The following is a 19,819-nucleotide window of genomic DNA, read 5'->3' on the forward strand; positions in this document are numbered from 1 at the left end:
AAATTATGCATGGTAGAACCAGAAGCTACTTCATATTAGTGACAAACATTAACAGAAACAACAACTTTTTGACAAGTTTAAAGTTTCTTTAAAATACATTCAAAATGTTTAAAAATAAACTACAAAAATAATTTGATGAAGTGCAAATTAAAATATAGCTGTATCTGCAACTGTATTTGATAATGTTTTGAACTTTTAAAATCAATATTTTAAAATCCTAGTAAAACCAGAAGCTGCACTTAATATTAATGACAAACTTTGGTCTTTTTTGATGGGTTGCCTTCATTTTTGCCTTCTAATTTTCATTTAAAATAGGCTTCCATTCTCGGCATGTTTCTAAGGCTCTTCTGTGTATTAAAAAAGTTGTTAAACATCTGAGTGGCGCACTACCACTACTAGTGGTGAGAAAGTGTATTGCACCTTATTCAAAATCAATGCGGTCCCATGGCCCTCTGCACCCCAAAGTTAAAAACTGTTGTTCTTTTGAGACAGAGACCTACTAAAGACAGAGACCAGTTCCCCACAACACTGGGTCAGGGTTAGGAGGGTATGAAAATGAACGAATAGGAAGTTATACTGAAGTCCATCGATGAAGACAACTGAGCCATGTGCAACCTACCAGTAAAGTTAAGACTAACCAGGCAATGTAACTAGTGGAAAAGTGTGTAAAACCAGAAATAAAAATGTGCATTTTAGGAAACAACATAAGCTAATATGATTTTTTTAGATCAAATTTGTCTAAGAAGTTTAAATCTGCTTCATAACAGATATCAGTTTGACTTCATTGAGAGGACCGTGACCTAATATTTCAAACTAACAAAGCTTTCTTTGAACATTTGTTTCTGCTGGAGTAGATACTGAAGACTGACAACTCTGCTAAACGTTCTTTTTAAAAATCAGATTCCTTTAAACGTTTTTCTTCTCACTTAGCAGCAGGTGGATGAGGACCACTAGTAGTTTCTTCATTAATGTGGCAACTGAGTGTGAAACTAAATGTTATAAACGAAATACAAAATTGCCTTTAAAAAGACATTCAAGAGATTGTGGAATCATCAAAAAGATTAAACTATAAATGTAAAAAATGTAACCATTACCTGTTATGGCTTTTATACCGAGTCAGATGGGTTGGAGGGAAATGGTGTAATCTAAATGAAAAAGTAAGAACTTGACATTGCAAAGGTTAAACTTGAGTAGTTTCAGATTGGGGAAAGGATGTGTAGCTAGTTATGTGGACGTTGAAGGAGGCTGAGGAAGGAAGTAAAGGAGAAATGTTGAGGGAAAAAAATAAGAGAGAGAAGACATGAGACAGCAGGAGCTTGAAAAAGGTGGTGAGTTGGCTGGCAAGAGGGCAAAAAAAAAATGGTCAGGTTGATTTGAGAGGTCTCAGGAAGGTCAGTCATTTGACACAGTTGGCTGCTCTGTGCCAACCCTGACCACTGGGTCATGCTCTCTCTTCCCATTTCTCTTTATCTAATTCTGTCTGCGAAGTAATGAAGATGAAGCTAAGGAAAGGTGACCCCTCTATACTCCTACTGCTGTGTCCTTCCACTGTTTCACTACACACTTTTTTCAGGTTCTTTACACCCTTTAAGCTACAGTTACTGTACCTAAAGTGATAGTTGAGTAAGGTTATGGAGTAAAACATTTTTTCCTCTTTGTTTCCTTTGTTGATTACATGTTTTATTTGTTTTATAGTCTTTTCCTGTCACCAAGAAAACATATTGAGTATAATTTCTACATTTTTATCCATCTGCACCTTTTTCCACAGTAGAAACATATTCAACTTTCACACCTGTCAACCATTACACAAATTTATTTATTTATTTATTTATTTAAATATTTATTTATTTATTTATTTTTGTGGGGGGGGGGTGTCAGTGGAGTGTCAGTGAGTGGGTCGTGAAGTGTGACAACTTGTCTCATTTTCTGCTTGAAAATGCACTTCCCCCCCTGTGTTATACGTTAAAGATCATCTTGTTAGATACTAATGAATGCACATTGTTTATGTTTCTGTGATTAAATTTAAACACAGGGTTGTCTTAGGTTCAGAACATTAGCTTAATACTCGGTTGAGAAGAGAAACTAGATTTAGCTTGAGGGTTTTACATCACCCACACATTTCTCAGAAAATGTCACTGTCATTTTATGACAAACTTGATCTAGGAACTTGTTCGTAATTTTGGTTTTTATAAATGCAAAATTACACATTTTCCAGGCAATTATGTTTCCTAAGTCCCTCCCTTCAGAAAATTATTAAACCATATTTTAAAAAAAGGGATTTTTTTATGTCTACAGTGTGAAACACCCATAGATATCAGACAGTTTTAAACGTTTGTCAGTCTAGATCAACATACTAGTTCAATACTATTTTTGTTGTTTTTTTTAACCAAAATTTCTAAATGGCTAACCTTTTTTTCAGTACAACATACTTATACTTGAGTTTTTTTAAAGTTCTTTCCATCCTACAAACCTTTTTTTTGTTGTTGTTGTTGCTGTGTATACTTTAGAGTCCTAGATGTACTTTTGGGAAAACCAAGACAGTTTTCATGATGTTTACCAGTGTTTCAAAGCTCTAGCAGCTTGTGCTGTTTTTCATCTGAACTCTGTATTATTGTTTACAGGTAGTTCAAAAGCAGCTTTGAAGTGATTAATCCATTTATCTACATCTCGAATCACGAGCTGCACTGAAGATGTTTGGTAAAGAGAGTTGTGATTCTTCGAGGAGCTGGAGTTTATGGATTCTGTGCATAGATGCTGATATTGAGTTGTTTGGACTTGTTTTCCCATAGTTCATTTGGAACATTCCAGAGTTCTACAGTACTGGACGTTTGCTTCTCAACATATTTTGATCTTCACAAAACAGGTGTCAAACCCATAACTTGCTATACGGTTGCTGGAGCTCCGTTCACAAAATTGCAATCTTTGCTGAAGCAAATGTATGAAAGAAACTATGGGTTATTCCAGTTCATTTCAATTCAATTCAATTCAGTTTATTTATATAGCGCCAAGTCACAACATATGTTGTCTCAGGGCACTGTGCATGAAAAGGAACAATCTAAAGAAGAAGCCAGCAGATTGTGTTGAATCACTTCATCACAGTCTCCCATCCTGAGCAAACGGTGGAGAGGAACCCCCCCCCCCCCCACCCCCATTTAAACTCACCTGTCTAGAATCTGCAGATGAACTTTGTTAGCATGGCTTTAGGGTTCATTGAAGCCATTAAAGAGGAAATGCAGAATTATTAGACTGGGTTTAGTGAGGATTTATAGAAAATAGAGTACACAGGAAGTTAAGATTAAATCTTTCTCAGATGCGAAACAGGATTCTCACCTAAATGAACAAGTTTTTCAAGTTTGGCACACTCATGACTCTTTGACCTCTGGATTTAGAAGGATATGCTTGTGGGATTGGATGTGTGTCACAGTATCGGTGTGTATATTTGAATGTTTTCAGCCAACTGTTCATCGGACATGCTCTGAACCCTCAACTCCTCACAGACCGAATCTTTGGCTTGGGAACTGCTTTACTTGGCAGGAAATGGCAAAAGTGTGTGTGTTTGAGTGTTGTGTATAATTGCTAGGTGTGTGGGATAGATGTGTGTAGGTGGCTAGTTTCAGTTTGGTTTTGTATAACAACACATCTCCAGAGCAGCCAGTTAAACAGGAACCCATTTAAAACTGAAGTTAAAAATCATGTTTATATCATGCCCTAACTTCTTTATGTTTTGCCTTTTTATATGAATTAACATAAAAGTGGGGTGTATGAACTTGCAACATAAATAAAGGCTCAACATTCCCTAGAGGTAGGCCTGTCACTATAATAAATTTTGCTGGACTAAGAATTGTCTTAGAAATTATTGTGATGAACAATAATATTGAGACCATTTAAAACCAATATAATATACGCGTTAAAAAAACTTACGAACTGATCTGGGCCAAAGAATGAGAAAACAACACACAGCAACAGCTGATAAAGCTGTAAAATTGCTTCTCAACTCTTCAAGCAGGGTCTATGCTCTGTCCTGCCCCTGTCAATTCTGTCCAATGGGAGAAATGACCATCATCTGCATGGCTTTGTTTATAAATTATAGTCAACTTGCAAAAAGCACAGTATGAATAAAAACCCCACCAAAGGAAAAAAAAGTCCATTATTTGGTCTGGAAAAAACAAGTGGACCCATGGACTTTCCTGGTGTGAATACACCCTAATTGATTTACTGCTTATCACAACAGGTCTGCCTAGAGGAATGGCCATAGATGGCCATCACCTTTATTATCAGATTTTTTTAAAAGTAAAATAAGATGGGATATAATGGTGTTATGTTTTTAGTCAAACCTTAAAAATAATTTTATACATAATCAAACCTGATATTGAGATATAACATAGAAAAAAAATCACACATGTACATTGACTGTCAACTGCGACCACACCACATTTTAGCTCATTATTAATAATATCTACACAGCAATATTGATCTGGCCCTGTTCTGGCCCACATGTCCATTACCTGAGAAGCCCAGGTACCACAAAGATACTGCTAGGAAAACCACAAAGAATGACAGCCCTTTGGTGGCCCAGATGCAGTTTGCCAGAAGTGGTTGGTGCATGGGCCAGCACTCACGTGTACCAAATATCAGCTGGGCCAGTTGTGGTACTGACAGTTCTGGACCACATCTAACAAACCACAGTCGGACCAGCTGTGGAATGCCATCATAGCCAGACCTGGCCCACATCTGGGAAACAAACCACTTGCCATGAGTGCAGTCAGCGAGCCGTGCCAGCTTGACACCAGGTCTGACCCACACCTGTCTGTTAACGCCAAAATCATCACAAGATCTCACAAGATCACATCAAAATTGAGCTTAATATTTGTACATTTGGATGAGTTTGCTAATATTAGATGATGATTATGGGGACCATCTTCAATGGGTTGACTACAAAGATGATCAGTTTGAGAAGCACATCCATATTTACTTTCTGACAGTTTTATTAAAATGTGTCCATGCTTTGCTAACAGACAAACATATGAACACATGCAAACAAATGCAAAAACCTTATCACCTCCCTTTTGCCTTCTAGCAGCAGGCAGTAATAAAATCTGATTTATCTAGGGTGTATTTATACTTTTCTCCAGGGGATGCAACATGTACATTTTCCTTTTTAAGTTCTGTGATTAAACTACATCTGGGATGCTTCTGTTTTCCTGAGCCAGGCCTCTTAAATCAGTCAGTAATATGTGACTGTTTGCCATGTGAAGACTGATCAAGTATAGAGGAGGTAATTTCTGTTTGAAAGAGCTTTGAAATTCAGCTTTCTGTTTACCTTCCAAAACCAAGTAGCTCCAAAGAAATTCCTCCTTGATTAGAGCGTCAAACAGGTGATCTGTTATCTGTAATAGATTACATTCCAAATGTAATCTTCTCAGCCTTGTTCCACTATAAATGCTTTTCAGTGCCTCGGGCAGTGTACACTCTGTAAGTCTTTCATCTATAAGACTTTCAGCTGTGTGTCAGCCTTGCCAATAAGACATGCTGTTTAAGACTTGGCAGCTGGTCTGCAGCCTCCACAGTAAATGGTTCACAGCTGACTTTTAATGCACAGTGGTTTCAGAACTTTTCAAAATGATTCTTGTTGCAGCCAAATCAGATTTTTTTTTATTTTTTATTTTTGCAAGGGACAGTAAGTTTACTGAAGTCTAATCTGACAACGTGTCAGTCAGTTTGTCCCCAAAGAGGTGTGGGCTAAGTTTACAAATAATTAAACTTTGCTTTCAGGGCATAAAATCTTCAGTGTTACTTATTAAAGTTGAAGACTTCATTTTTAAGCTTTTCTTTATCAGCAGTGATTAAAACACACACACACACACACACACACACCATTACTTTCAGTTTTGCTTGACCTTGCTCAGCAACATTAAACAAACATGCGCACGCACACACACGTCACACACACATAAACCTAAAGTTTAACAAGGCAGTCCTGTTGTGCTTGTTCTTTGTAAAACTGACAGCTAATATATAAGAGGAGTGGTAGTTATAATAAAGATAATGGGGCTTTCGGTGTATAGGTGCGTGCCTGTGTGTGTGCAGGGGCGTAGGGTTAAGGTGGTTATGGGGGTAAATAAAGTAAGGAAGGGCTGTGCTTTAATTATTTACAGCTGAACAACTGAAACAAACTCCCTCACCCTCACCACCTCTCCTTCGTTCTCTTCCATCCTACCCTATAATCCACAGTTAAGTTATAAACACAGTTAAAGTTTCCATTTCTTTCTCTCTTTCTCTCAGCCTGGGTGGTCAGACTGTGTCTGGGCCTGTTTGTGTGCATGTTTGAGTTTCCTTCTGTCTCCGTTTTTGTTTTTATAATTATGAATCTGTGGACAACATAGTCTTCATTCACCTCATACCACTTTGATTTGAAGTTTTCTACAAATGTAGGCTAAACTAATTTAGACTTCTTTTGTATGTTAACAGTATCTCAAACATTTCATAAAAATGATCAGTTACAGCTCAACTGTCTGTCCTTAGAAATAAATAATCCATTATCCTAGTTAAATAAATAACACTAGATAACTCTCACAATTTTTTTTTGTTGACCCGCCCTTTCACACATACACAAAAAGAGGATACTTTGTGCAAAATTTATCCTCATGGCGTCTTGAGGATAAATAAATGACTGGATCATAGAAGAGTTTTCTGCTGGAACTGCACCAGGATGTAGCAAAAGGGTGACAGCTGGCATTTAGCTCTCTGAAAGCAACAAAAACTGAAGTCTGCATTAATATTTAAAATAAAATAAAAACAGTGTGTATAATAAATACATAAAAGGCTAAAGAGGAACAGGACTGTAAAATAAGCTGACTCCTCTCTGTACATATAGATCTTGTGTTTGATTTGAGGGTGGCCACACAGTTTGCTAGAAACTGGAGGGCAGTCTGAGCTTGTTTTGTGGAAAGTGAGACCATCTAATCCTCCAAGGTCTTACATTAATATCTGAATGTTATTGATGTGGTCTATTTTAAGGTGAAAGCTTTAAGAGGCCCTCTCTCTCTATTTTTTTCCCTTCAAATCCTGTGTGCGTGTGTGTTCCGCCAGAAGTCCTCTAACAGCACAACTAGGTGGAAAAAAATAAGCCAGCTTGGCAAACTTTCCTTTAGGTTAATGATTCAGAAGGGGTGTTGGCGGACTAAATTATTACCTTCTGAAAGACTCTATTAAGAAATCAGCCCAATCAAAGTAAAAATTATATAGTGGCAAAAAAAAAAGATTGACAAACGGGTTTGACCCTAAAACTTGTCTAAAATAACAGACTGTAATTTATATATAATTATAAAATATTATAAATTATAAAATATTCAAAACTACAGCCCTTTAAGAAGAATCTTGTCTGCCATCTGCTGGACACTTTTTGTTGTGCTCATATTTAGATGTCCTATTTTGCAAATGCTGCCTTTTTGAAATTTGGTATGCTTGTTTGTCTTTGTGTCTATGGTATATAATGATGTGATTGTGATGCTGTATTTCTGAGTGTTTTATGTGCTGCAGAACAGGAACCTGCTGTAAAACAGCAATTATGCTGAGTCAGGCTTGATTTTTAATAATCTTTTCCTGTTAAATAAATCAATCAAATCAAATCAAACCTTAAATCACCTAACTGCTGTATTAGTCGGTTGAACTTCTGAGGTGTTTTGCACCTGAACTTCTTTTGCCAGTCCTCCTGAATGAAAATCGGGAGATGAAAAATCCCCAAGATGAAAGCGCAGAATGTGAGCTAGTGTAATATGACAGCTAAATTGACAGCACCCGGCAGACTTAGCTGCTTGTTCAGAAGGTCTAATGAAAGGTTTCCTTGAGAGGCCATGTCAGCAGGTGAATGGTGAAATATGTAGAGTCCCTCTCAGCTCCCCCCTCTCCCCACCTGTCTCCCACTCTATCTACCTCTGTCTAAGGGCTGAGAAGAAAACTTGTTTCTGGTTTGATAACCAGCATTATTATCAGCTCCACTGGTGGTCTGAGACCTCTACAAGTGGGAGTCAAGTTCACTAACTCTCAAATATCTATCAACCCATCTACCCTCCCACAGGCTTTTAGGTAAGATTTTGGAGGACGGCGTTGACACCACTCTTCCCCCACCACCGCATAGGAAGCTCACAGAAATTTACAAAATTTATGTAGGTAAAAAAAAAATGTTACAAACACACGAGATTGGAGATTGTGACAACACACAACAGCAGCTACTGAAGCTGTAATATCGCATCTCACATCCTCTATCCAAGCTCTATCTACAATATAGTACTTATTATGACCCCCGCACGCGAAGCGTAAACAGGATTCATATTGTTTTCGTACATTTTTTTTGTGATATTTGGTCAACCGTAGCACAAAAACGGCTACACTGATCAACATGAAATTTGGCAGGGCTGTAGATGATTCCAACCTACACTGCGACAGCCAACAGTTTTACGATAGACCCCACATCTGAGGAGGGGGCTCCTTTCAAAGAGGGGGTGTCTGGACACGCACAAATGCTTTTAACTCAGACACTGTTCAACATAGAAGCTTCAGATTTCTTTTGTTGTTTAGCTCTGATTCTGATGAAGCTCTATCCATCAGGCTCACTAATCAGTGCCCCCCCCCCCCCGACCCCCATTTTATTTGACAAAGGGGTGTCTGGACATACAAAAATGGTTATTGCTCAAAAACCATTAAACATAGGAGCTTCAGATTTCTTTTGTTGTTTAGCTCTGATGAGGGTCAACCAATGCCACCCCCTTCACCAAAAAAAGAAAAAAAAAGACCCCCACCCAAGCCACTTCAATTTTGGGATGCACCTAGTAGCATGACATTTATTAAGAATAATGACTTCTGAATTCTGGTGCATTTGTATGTGCCGGGGTCATTATGTTACTGCTATGTTATCTAGTTTGTTTTCCTCTTGCTTCATGAAGTCATTGCAGTCATCCGGACGCTGCTTATGAAGCTTACGGAAGCTTAATAAATTTGCATAGAGTAAAATAACAAACAACTCTCAGCAGGGTGTCCAAGGTGTCGCCAGCTGAAAGAAAGTGTTGGAAAACCGAACAGTTGTTGTTACAAAGCCCTGACACCCCTCTTGCTAAATGCCCGTCTCTTCGTCCGTTGATCTGACTGACCGACCAACCATCAGATGGCTTAGCTGGATAGCTGATTGTTAACCAGATGCCTATTTGAATCAAACACCTTTATTGTTGTTATTACCGTCTTTATTATCTATGAGCTATTACTATAACAATTATGACATTTTCATAGACAGACTGTCTGTACACAACAAGCCATGCGTGACCTGTCACCAAGTCCCTTCTTTACAACTAGATGGTAGTTTTCTTTGTGATTTATAGAAACATTAAAAGTTTATCACATTTGTTTGCAGTTTTATTTTATGTTTTCACCAGAGAAGCTCCATATTATTAGTGTGCTGAATTCTTAAGAAAACAGGTTTTTTTTCTTTTTGAGACAGAGTGTGGATTGGCAGCACAGATGTTTATCTTGAATGTTTTGTGCTTTAAAACAAGAAGTAAAATTGTTATGTTGATAAAATGCTTTGGTGACCCAAAATATATTAGTTAAAACCACATTTTGGTTGTACTATAAATCCTAGCAAATTAAGCATCATTGATTTGAGTGATTTTGATTGAAATCATGAAAAATACTCATGTTTACATTGAAGAAAACGTGTCTCTATTTTTTTTGTTTTTGTATATAAATGAAGGGTTCTGTTCATTGTTTAAACTGCAGCTCAAGACAGAAATGGATTTTGACACCACCATACATCAACCCTCTAGGCTAGTGAGAGACAATATGTTGTTCTAATATGCTAATTTTGCATTACAAATTCAGTGAAAATGAGTGTGTGAGATGATCACACCATTAAAACTTAGCATTAGCAATATAGTATGCTAATGAAGCCAGATGGGACCATTCTGCTTGGGTAGATTATTTCCTTCTACTTTATTGTCGTTAGACCTGGAAAGAAAATCCTTGACAGCCTTTTGAAAATGTTTTCATTAGAAATAGATTGCATTTATGTGACATACATTAGCTGAATCAATATTATGAAAATAGAAGACTTAAAATGGTATCTTAGTAAACATCTGCTTACTTTCAGTTCTCAGAAAGATATTCATTTCCACCCAGTATTGTCACAGTTAGTTTTTATTGTGAAGAGAACAACCAATCCCATCCCATTCATCCATCCATCCATCCATCCATCCATCCATCCATCCATCCATCCATCCATCCATCCATCCATCCATCCATCCATTGTTTTCTGTCTGTGGGAGAAAACTCATGCTTGCAAATGGCTCCATCGTCACAAGAGTTTCAACTATGTATCTGCAAACATGTCAGGCTAGAGTTTGTATGTAAATTGATCCATTTTAAAGGATAGAACATGTTTCAAAATTAGCAGAATTTTTTCATCAATGCATGCAAGAAAACTTGTGAAAAAAGTAAGAATGTTAAAAGTCTGTATTTAAACTAATGTCATTTAGAAGTGCCTAAGAAACTCCTGAGTGAAAGATAATAATTAGTTCAAGTCTCAACATTACCTTTGAAACCAAAATTAGTAACCTAACAGTGAACAAACCATTTTCTCATAAAACTCAATATTTATTTTCAACCAAAAGTCCTTATTATTTATCCATCTCTGTCCTTAGGCATGTTCCAACTCTCTGGCTCTATAATCCAGGAAATATTCTAAAATCCTTAACCCAGCAGCAAGCTTTGCTTTTGGGCTTTAATCCAGGTTTGCTCTTGGGAGGTCCAGCAGCTCCTCCAAACTCCTCAAAAAAGTTTTTCTCATTGAGGATTTTTGTTTTCAATCATGTTGTCCCAGTACCAAGAATAATTAGAAGCCATTACAGAAGAGTTTATAGAAAGGGCAGAGCAACCAAATGTTGATCTGGAAAGATGTGTTCGTCCCTTAAGGGAATAAGTTGGTTTGGGATATCAACATTAAAAGAAAAGAACAGTACAACACAACAAAGGAAGTAAACTGTTTGTCTTTGAAAAATGGTACCATAATTCTTGTTTATTAAGATATAATTGATCTAAATGTAGAATGAGGTTGTCCAAGAAACAAAAAATCTTCACACACACACTGAAACTCTTCCTCACCACAGAGTAGGAATATAATGTTTTACCAAATGTTAAATATTTCCTTTTCTTTTTCTTTGCTTCAATCTTTGAATAACCTCAAAGAAGAGAACTTTGTTAAATATTTTTATCACACAGTGTGAACAAATCTAATGGTTTTGCTTGCAGTGTGGGTCATCAGTTGATAGAAAGGAAATAATTATGTTGTTTTACAGTTTCCACATTATGAATATTGTAATACCCTCATATTAAATATGGGTAATTAATTTCCTGATGCATCTCAGTAATCCAGGTAAAAATCAAAAAGAAAAAATTGTATAGGTCTTCTGGACGGGTTCTTCTCTAATGAAACGTTTCGTCTCTCCTCCAAGAGACTTCTTCAGTCTGAGAGTTTCAGGCAAAATTCAGGCTTTTAAGCCCTGCCTCCATGTGACTGATACTCACATCACATGGCTATTGTTGACACCTAATTAACACTTATTGTTAACAGGAGGTGGAGTGATACTGGCAATGGCCGTGCTGTAGGAGGGGGACAGCTGAAAACGGAGGCCTCCACCTCTGTTTAATGATGGACGGTCTTTCTTCACAAAAATGGCTTCTTTTACTCCTCTCTCAAACCAACGTTCCTCTCTATCAAGAATGAGAACATCCTCATCTCTGAAAGAGTGACYGCTGGCCTGTAAATGAGTGAAAACTGCAGAGTTCTGGCCATTAGATGTAGCTCGTCTGTGTTGGGACATTCTTTTGAACAGTGGCTGCTTTGTTTCCCTGATGTATAACTGGTCGCAGTCCTCCTGGCACTTAACAATGGGTAAATAATTTAGTTTTTCAAGAACAAACAAGTATTGATTCCATCACACTATTGATGCGATCTGACACCAATGTTGGTATCAAGCTGGATTAGATTTTTACGTGTCCAGGACAATAAAAAAAGTGATGCAACTGTAGTTCTATTCGTTTGCTGAATTTGTGCAAAATTCCAAGCTTTAAACAGTACAATGTTGGTACTGATAATATCAATGTTTGAATCGATCTGTGTACTAATTCAAAGACATAAATGTTGGATGAAACATGACATGACTGCGCCAAAGCATATCAGATATTTATTGTAGGTATCACATGTGAAAAAGACTTGAGTCAGATTTGGAAAAATCAGATTTGTCTGATATAGGTCACATGAGTCAAAAATATGATTTTGTCCACTTTTGTCTACAGGGACCTTAGAATACTAAAGATGCTTCCGAATGTATTTTTCTCTTTTTTCTCCGTTCTTCGTTTTTCTTAAAGAAAAAAACTGACTGATTCTAATTAAATTGCAGTACAGTACAGATGAGACTCATGCCTCTTTGACGGATTCTGGATCTTGACAATTTGCTTGTTTCGTAGAGCCATTCAATTTTGAATGAGTTAAGTTATCCTGTGGGGAAATAACGTCATACGCCATACGTCATCGCGTCACGTGTGGAGCTATTTGTTTTTATTAACTTTCTCGCTTTGAATAAATAAATAAATAAATAAATAAATAAATAAATAAATAAATAAATAAATAAAACTACAAAAAAAGGCTCTTTACTGTCTGCAGCTCAGTTCCTATCATTGGTTGTAAAGAACCGTTCAAAAGGTTCGGATCATTCACAAATATCACATCTTTACTGTACAGTGCCATTAGGTGGCCTGCACACCCACATCACCAGCATATCAAAATAGAGAGAAACAACATGACTACAAATTTCTAAGGAAAATTGTAACTTGTTTTTTGTCTTTGATACTTTTACAATTTATTTTTTGTGAATACCTTTTCAGCTCATGGTCATGATTGAACAATAAAAGGTTCAGGATGAAGCAAGACAGGCATAAAAAAAACACAAACCGTACACATGACCCCATTGTCTTAGTTCCTTGGATACAAAATATAATAGTGAGAAATAAACTGCAATGTGAAAGTTTCTCCTGGTTAAATCGAGGAAAAATACATCAACAAATGAGGTTTCAGGTTCCTCCATTTTGGAAAGATTTTTGAAAAATCTCAGATTTTATTGGAAGCAACTTTATTTGCATAAGGATGGTAGTCTTAGATAACTAATTCTCTCTCCCTCACTCTTACAATGATTTCATTATTTTCCTTGAACTTCTCACATTGCAATTGTTTAAAAATATGCACTTATTGCAAAACTTATTACAAGTTTTATTCAAAGATGAGGAAAACAAAAGCGTGACTTTGAACAAGAGTTATCTGTTATTAAAGGAAGATGCAACTTTTAAACATTATTTCTACTTCCTGCTTGTGATCAGAGCACACATTACTTAACTGAAATCAAGCATTGAGAGTTAGGTTATTGAAAAAATGTAGAGGAAAAATAATCAATTCTGAGGAATAAAATATTTACATTGAACTTGTTAACCTTTTTTATCTGTTCAAATGATCTCGACAAACACTGCTCTCTCTCTGTCCTCTTTCCCAGCTATTATCTGGTCAGCATGGAATCATTGTCTGGAGCCAAGCCCGATGATGTCATTTCCTTCACAAACAAGTCCAGCTACTTCTGGAGGGTCCATAACTGCTAAGTTTGACATGTGAGTTGCCCATGGGACCGAACTGTTTCTTTTTTCTCTGCAACCACCTACTGCTTCACACACAATTACTTTGTCATTTATTTTAAGGGGCTAGTTGAGAGAAGACTGTTGTAATTGAAAAACATTAAACAGTAACAGTAAAGGTCTGGCAGAAATAACTCACCAGATTTATTCAAGTTTCAATGTACTGTAGGTGTTTTTACTGGTTTTATGAAGTTTTAACTGCCTGCAACAACATGAGTTAAGTTATTGTAGCATTTAGCCAATGGAATCAAAATCTTGCTGCTCACAGGGAGGAAAATAGTCCTGTTTTTTTATTTTTATTTTTTTATTTTTGCTAAGTCCCCTCCTTGCACTGATTCTCATGGAAGGTTGATTTGGGTCAGAAGGAACTGCTACACACCCATGTGTTTTAACAGTTTTCCACCACATGTGTTATCAGCTGAGCCACAAATGTGGGAAAGCCCCACACTCAGGATGACATCATACCCTGTGTAAAACTGGATCTATTTGAACGCGCTCTGGGAGAGTGAAGGAAATGGGAGGGTTTGTTGAAAATAGTGGCAACGGATGGAAAACAGATACCTCCGTTTTAAATAGGCTGCTCCGTTTTATCGTTTTATCCAGAATGAAAAGCAGGTGTGAAAACATACTAAACGTTACAGCAAAAAAGCTGTTCTGCATGTGCTGTTGGTTTAGCAGCAGTGATCAAGAAGATTAGTGCATGCACAGCAATTTATCGTTTGACAAAGAGGAGTGGAATTGGAAAATCGTAGGGAATTTTTGGAACTCAGTAAACATTAAAGTATGAAACAATAGCCGTGTTTCCATCAATGTTTTTTAATGCACATTTTGAAGTATCGCATCAGAAAAGGTGAATGGAAATGGCATGATTTGAAAAAATACTTACTTTTATTCGCAAAAAAGTTGATACGCTCGCTTGAGGTGGTTTTTGGGTTTTTCTAAAAAAAGTTAATGCGCAACTGAGGAGATGGAAACACATTTGCTGAATCAGTTCTGACGTAGCGAACATTTACCTCACATGGTTGATCAGCTGTTCTCGCTGTCTGAACAGTAACGAACTGGTACCAGAGCGATTGCAGCCGCGACTGGCAGCAGGACCCTGCTCCTGCTGTCGGCGTCTTCAACAGTTATTCCCGTAATGTGAAGAGAATTGTATTTATTTCTCTACGTCTCCAGACAGCGATGACTAGTTGATATGACAGAATAATTACAACTTTCCTGATAGTAGCAACACGTTCCTGATAACTTCTCTCCATGGTCCTGAGCTGTGTGGACCCTGCGAGTTAGCAAATTTTACTTCCTGTTTACTACACACCTGCATCTGACGTAATTGATTCGCTTCAAGCCAGTTGGTGGAAATACGTCTAATTCACATTTATTCCTTTTTTTCCTTTTTTGCGATATTTTAAAAATTCGCTCAAAATTCGAATTAAAATTGGATGGAAACACAGCTAATGCAAATAATCATGGTTAAAAGCTTTTCTGTTTTAGAAAAAAAATTGTATTCTCTAATTCTTTCAGAATAGAAAATTGAGCATCCATCCATCCATCCATCCATCCATCCATCCATCCATCCTATTTGAACATGCTCAAAGCACCTCCCTAGGCAGATGTCCAGGTGGCATCCTTGCCAGATGCTTGAACCACCTCAACTGGCTCTTCTTGATGTGGAGGAGCAGTGGCTCTACTGAGTCTTTCCCAGATATCTGAACTTCTCCCCCTATCTCTAAGGAAAAATGCAGCTACACTGTGAAGAAAAACTCATGTTGACCGCCTGTCTCTGTGACCTCATTCTTTCGGTCACTATCCAATTTTTGTGACCATAGGTGAGGGTAGGAATGTAGACTGATCAATAAACTGAGAGCTTTGCCTTACAGCTCAGTTACTTCTTCACCAAAACAGAAATGGACAGAGTCCGCAATACTGCAGAAGCTGCAACAATCCATCTGTCAATCTCACGCTCAATGCTTCCCTCATTGATGAACAAAACCCCAAGATACTTGAACTCTTCGACTTGAGGCAGAACTTCATCCCCAACCCTGACAGAACAACCCATCCTTTTATGGTGACCATTGACTCAGAGTTGGTGCAGATCTTCATCCCAGCTGCCTCACAATTGGCTGCGAACTGCTCCAGTGAGAGCTGAAGATCATGGCATGATTACACTAACAGGACCATATCATCTGCAAATAGCAGAGATGGAATCCCGAAGCCACTTAACTGGACTCCTTCTGCTCCCTGGCTGCACCGAGAAATTCTGTCTTTAAAATTTATGAAGAAAATCAGTGACAACTGGCAGCCCTGGCAGTGAAAAACTCTCACTCCATATGGGTCTGACTAACTGACATCATTGTGAACCAAACTTTTGCACTGCTTATATAAAGACTGAATGACCCGTAACAATGGCTCTGAAAGAAAATAGGAAATGGGGTGTTCATTTACCTTAGTGTGTGTTTATGTTCGAAAACACACCAATGTTTAAATGTGAAAAGAGTTCATACGATACACCACAGCGCTGGTCTGAACCACGTTTTATTCTCTCTCCGTGCATTCAGCCTCGATTCAGGAAACCAGGACACTTTAAAAGTTTCGTCAGGCCCTGACTCCGCCTATTGTCCTTGCATCATCAAAAAGGGCCACAGTACAGCTGGAGTCTGGCCCTCATACAAGTTTCTTGTCCTAATGTTAAAACAACGGTTCAGTTAAGTGTTGAAAATGTTTTCAGGCATGTATCTTATCCATATGGACGTTCTGCTCTGTGTAGCCATCTTTGACAGCCACTCTGACCAATCTGTACATAAAATCACCAATTTAATCACAAAGGTTTATAAAACTATATAATATTTTACCTGAGAAATAACTATAAATGTGTAATGTTTTTTAAAAGTCAGTAGTAAACAAACCCCAACAAATTTCTTCAGATCCACAATCCTTAACTCAAAAAGAAACCCCCACAGCGTACCTCGAGTAAAACAGTAGAATGCTTTCTCAAAGTCCAAAAATACATTGAGCTTCTTAAAATAATTATTTTTGTTAAAGATTAAAAAACACTGTGTGCACAATGTCTTCTCAGTTCTGAGCAAAACAATGAAAGAGGTAAAATATTAGCTTTGGGTCAGAAACACAAATTTTCCTAAGATATGTGGGTTTTTTCAACCAAACTCTGGTAACTCACTTGAAACCTAAAAAAAGTTCATTTTTTAATACATCGTCTTCTTAGGGATTAAGTTTCATTTTTTTTATTCCCACCAACCTTCACATCTAAATGCTTCATCAGTTTGTTTTGGTGTTGGAATATAACATAATTTTCTAACATTTCTGGTGAGCCAAAAGACTCAAACAGAACTCTCTTAAAATTCAAAATTGTTGCTCTTAGAACACAGCCAAATTGAATAAAGACAACCACAGTAACCTGAACAATTAAGGAACTTGGTTCAGAATGGAGAAGTGTTTGATTTTGACATTTGGCTGTAATATCGCAACAGTGGATTTTCAAAATGAGACGACTATTTTCCATAGCGTTGGTTGCTAAATTTAAATAAAGAGCTAATGAAGGGAAGAATGTTTAAAATGAAAGAGTAACAATAACAGACCAGTCAGGAAATTTGAAAGCCCTGGCTGAAATCCCATTCATCTACTTGCACCCTTCTTAGGATTTGTCAATCCAGTTTAGTTCTTAAGCTTTAAATCTCTTCCACCATTGTTGAAAAACTACAGCTAATTGGACTAGCAGTTCCTGACTGATTATATGTGAAGGGTTAGGAGAATGTGTTGAAGGTTCTGTGTTCTTGCAATTTAAAAAAACAACAACAAAAAAGAAGTTTATTCTTTAATGAGATGCTGAGTTTGTGCTACCTTCTAACAAATACCATGCAAAGGCTGAGAACATAATTAGCTGGTTTATAAATGCAGTAAAACATTTCTAGTTTTACATTTTGGTTTGCTTAGATGGTTTTTTTAAGCAGTTTCTTCTCCCTGTAGATGTGTCAGTTTTCCAACAGCTACTCCAACTTTTTCCAGTGTCCAAAAACATGCATGTTACGCATATCAAATTTAAAATTTACAATTTTTTTACGTTTGTTAAAACTTTCCTGACAAACAGAAAAATAAATCTCCTTTGGCTCCTCCCAGTGGGCCTACAGCTATTTGCAGAAAGGCACTGCTCTTGGTCAGAAGCAGCCAATCAGAGACAGGAGGATTGTCTTACTGGTGTCAGTCACGCTGGTGTATGCACCACTCCTGTAAGGTGTTTTTTTTTTTCACATTTCCATGCTGTCCACTGTTTTTCAGAACTACCTACTGCACCTTTAAGATGTCTAGGGCGTACCCCGCCAGCCCCGTTTCACCTCTTTAAAATTCTTCATTGGTAAGCAATTTTTAAAATCCCTTTTTTTTCTACCGGTATGTAAAGAATGTATGTGCTAGGCTACAGGTGCATGCGCAGCAGATAAGTCTGTTTTCAAAATATCCAGTAGACGGTGCCTAAAACCAAACCATAATTTGTCTTCATTAAAAAGAGTTTTTAGAGTAATTTTTAAAATAACTTCCTGTAAATTATATGAATATTTGCATAAGAGGATGTCACAAATAGGAGATCAAACCCGGGAAGGCAAATAAACATGATAAGTTCAGAAAACTAAAGATTTAATAATCACAAAATAAAAGAGCACGCAGTACAACAAAAGACATGATACAACAAACTTAAGGGGACATGAAAGAAAACCAGAAATGTCATGAAACACAATGGCAAACCGCCAGTTAGTAAAAGTTAGTAAGAGAGGTGTGTGGCAACAGGTAAACTTGGTGATACCAGAATCAGGTGTGAGTGGGCGAGGCAGGACTTACATCATGCAGGAATGAATGGTGACAGAGCCAAACAGAGGAAAAAAATCATGAAATAACAAAACACAAAAAGAAAAACTCAACCAATAAGCCCAATGAACTAAAAAAATTACAAAAAAAAAAAAAAAACAGAGCAGTACTAACATAAACACCTTACCAAATTAAAAAGGTAAAATTGTTAGAGAAGATTTCACACTCAACATCACCACTACCATGGCTTCAGCAGCGACAAACATCGCCAGCAGCACCATTAACAATTTCATCTCTCATAAGCTCAACTGCAGTATCCCAAAGGGTCACAAATGCAAAGACCAGTTAAGAGTTTTTTTTTACAAAAATATTCAACTGACAATTTAAGATGATGAGCAAAAAAACTGTAAATAATATATGTTGGCTTCTTTGCAGGAATTCCCAGCTGCTTTTTGTGGGAATCTTCATTGATTTTATTTATACACAGCTGAACAATAACCACCATCCCTAATCCCTGTGACATAAAACTGACATGTGTCTCGATGGTGCGCAATGCGTGACAACGATGGGAATTGTTGGCACTTCTACAGGAGTCATCAGCTGTTTGGCGTTTCGGAAATGAACAGAGGGGATTTTATGTTAGATGAGTGGCAGACAAACCAGAGACACGGTCTATGAACTGTGACTACAAGGGTTCAAACAGTCTTCATGAAATGTTGTCATTTATCTGTGTGTGATGTTCCAAGGGTAAGATTGCTTAATAAGCCCCCAGAGCATAACTTTAATCTGCCCAATGGCTAAATTTTCCAAACGGTGCCAGTTCAGTGTATGTTTTTTAACATAAAATATCAGAAGTGTCAGGGTAAAAGGCATTTGAAACATTTTAACAACACTTGTAGAGCTCCAGGTTACACTCCTGACACCTAAAAACTTGGTAACAGGAGCCCTAGGGAGAATTATTCAGCTGTGATAAACTAAAGCCATACGCACGCTAGAGGCAAATGGATCCTACTGTTTGGGGTAATGCCAACTAGCTCATATGTGATGCGTGTAAAACTCCAGGTTTAGCATTCTGAAAGTGTGATGGGCCTGGTGGGAAATCATTACCACCACAGTGTTAGAAAGGTGTGTGTTTGTTCGGTGTCAGTGTTTTTTTATTTTTTATTTTTTATTTTTTTTCTGAGGAGAGAGAGCATGTAGGTGCAAATGTTTGTGTGAAAGAGGATGTGGCACAACAAATATAATTGTACAAATACCAGTGGCAAATGTATGCATACAACAC

General features: G+C 37.3%; 1 long non-coding RNA gene across 8 annotated transcripts in view; it reads left to right on the forward strand.

Annotated features, from left to right (window-relative positions):
• Positions 1 to 19,819, forward strand: part of LOC106521605 (uncharacterized) — a 170,447-nt gene that overhangs the window by 60,733 nt on the left and 89,895 nt on the right. For 7 of the 8 annotated variants that reach the window (XR_001310688.1, XR_001310692.1, XR_001310691.1 and 4 more), the window contains 2 exons: positions 13,590 to 13,701; positions 18,016 to 18,091. This is a non-coding gene — a long non-coding RNA (uncharacterized LOC106521605). The remainder of the gene's footprint in view (positions 1 to 13,589; positions 13,702 to 18,015; positions 18,092 to 19,819) is intronic. The other variant, XR_001310686.1, reaches the window with a different exon arrangement.

The sequence above is a fragment of the Austrofundulus limnaeus genome, unplaced genomic scaffold, assembly GCF_001266775.1.
Source record: "Austrofundulus limnaeus strain Quisiro unplaced genomic scaffold, Austrofundulus_limnaeus-1.0 Scaffold112, whole genome shotgun sequence".
NCBI lineage: Eukaryota > Metazoa > Chordata > Actinopteri > Cyprinodontiformes > Rivulidae > Austrofundulus > Austrofundulus limnaeus.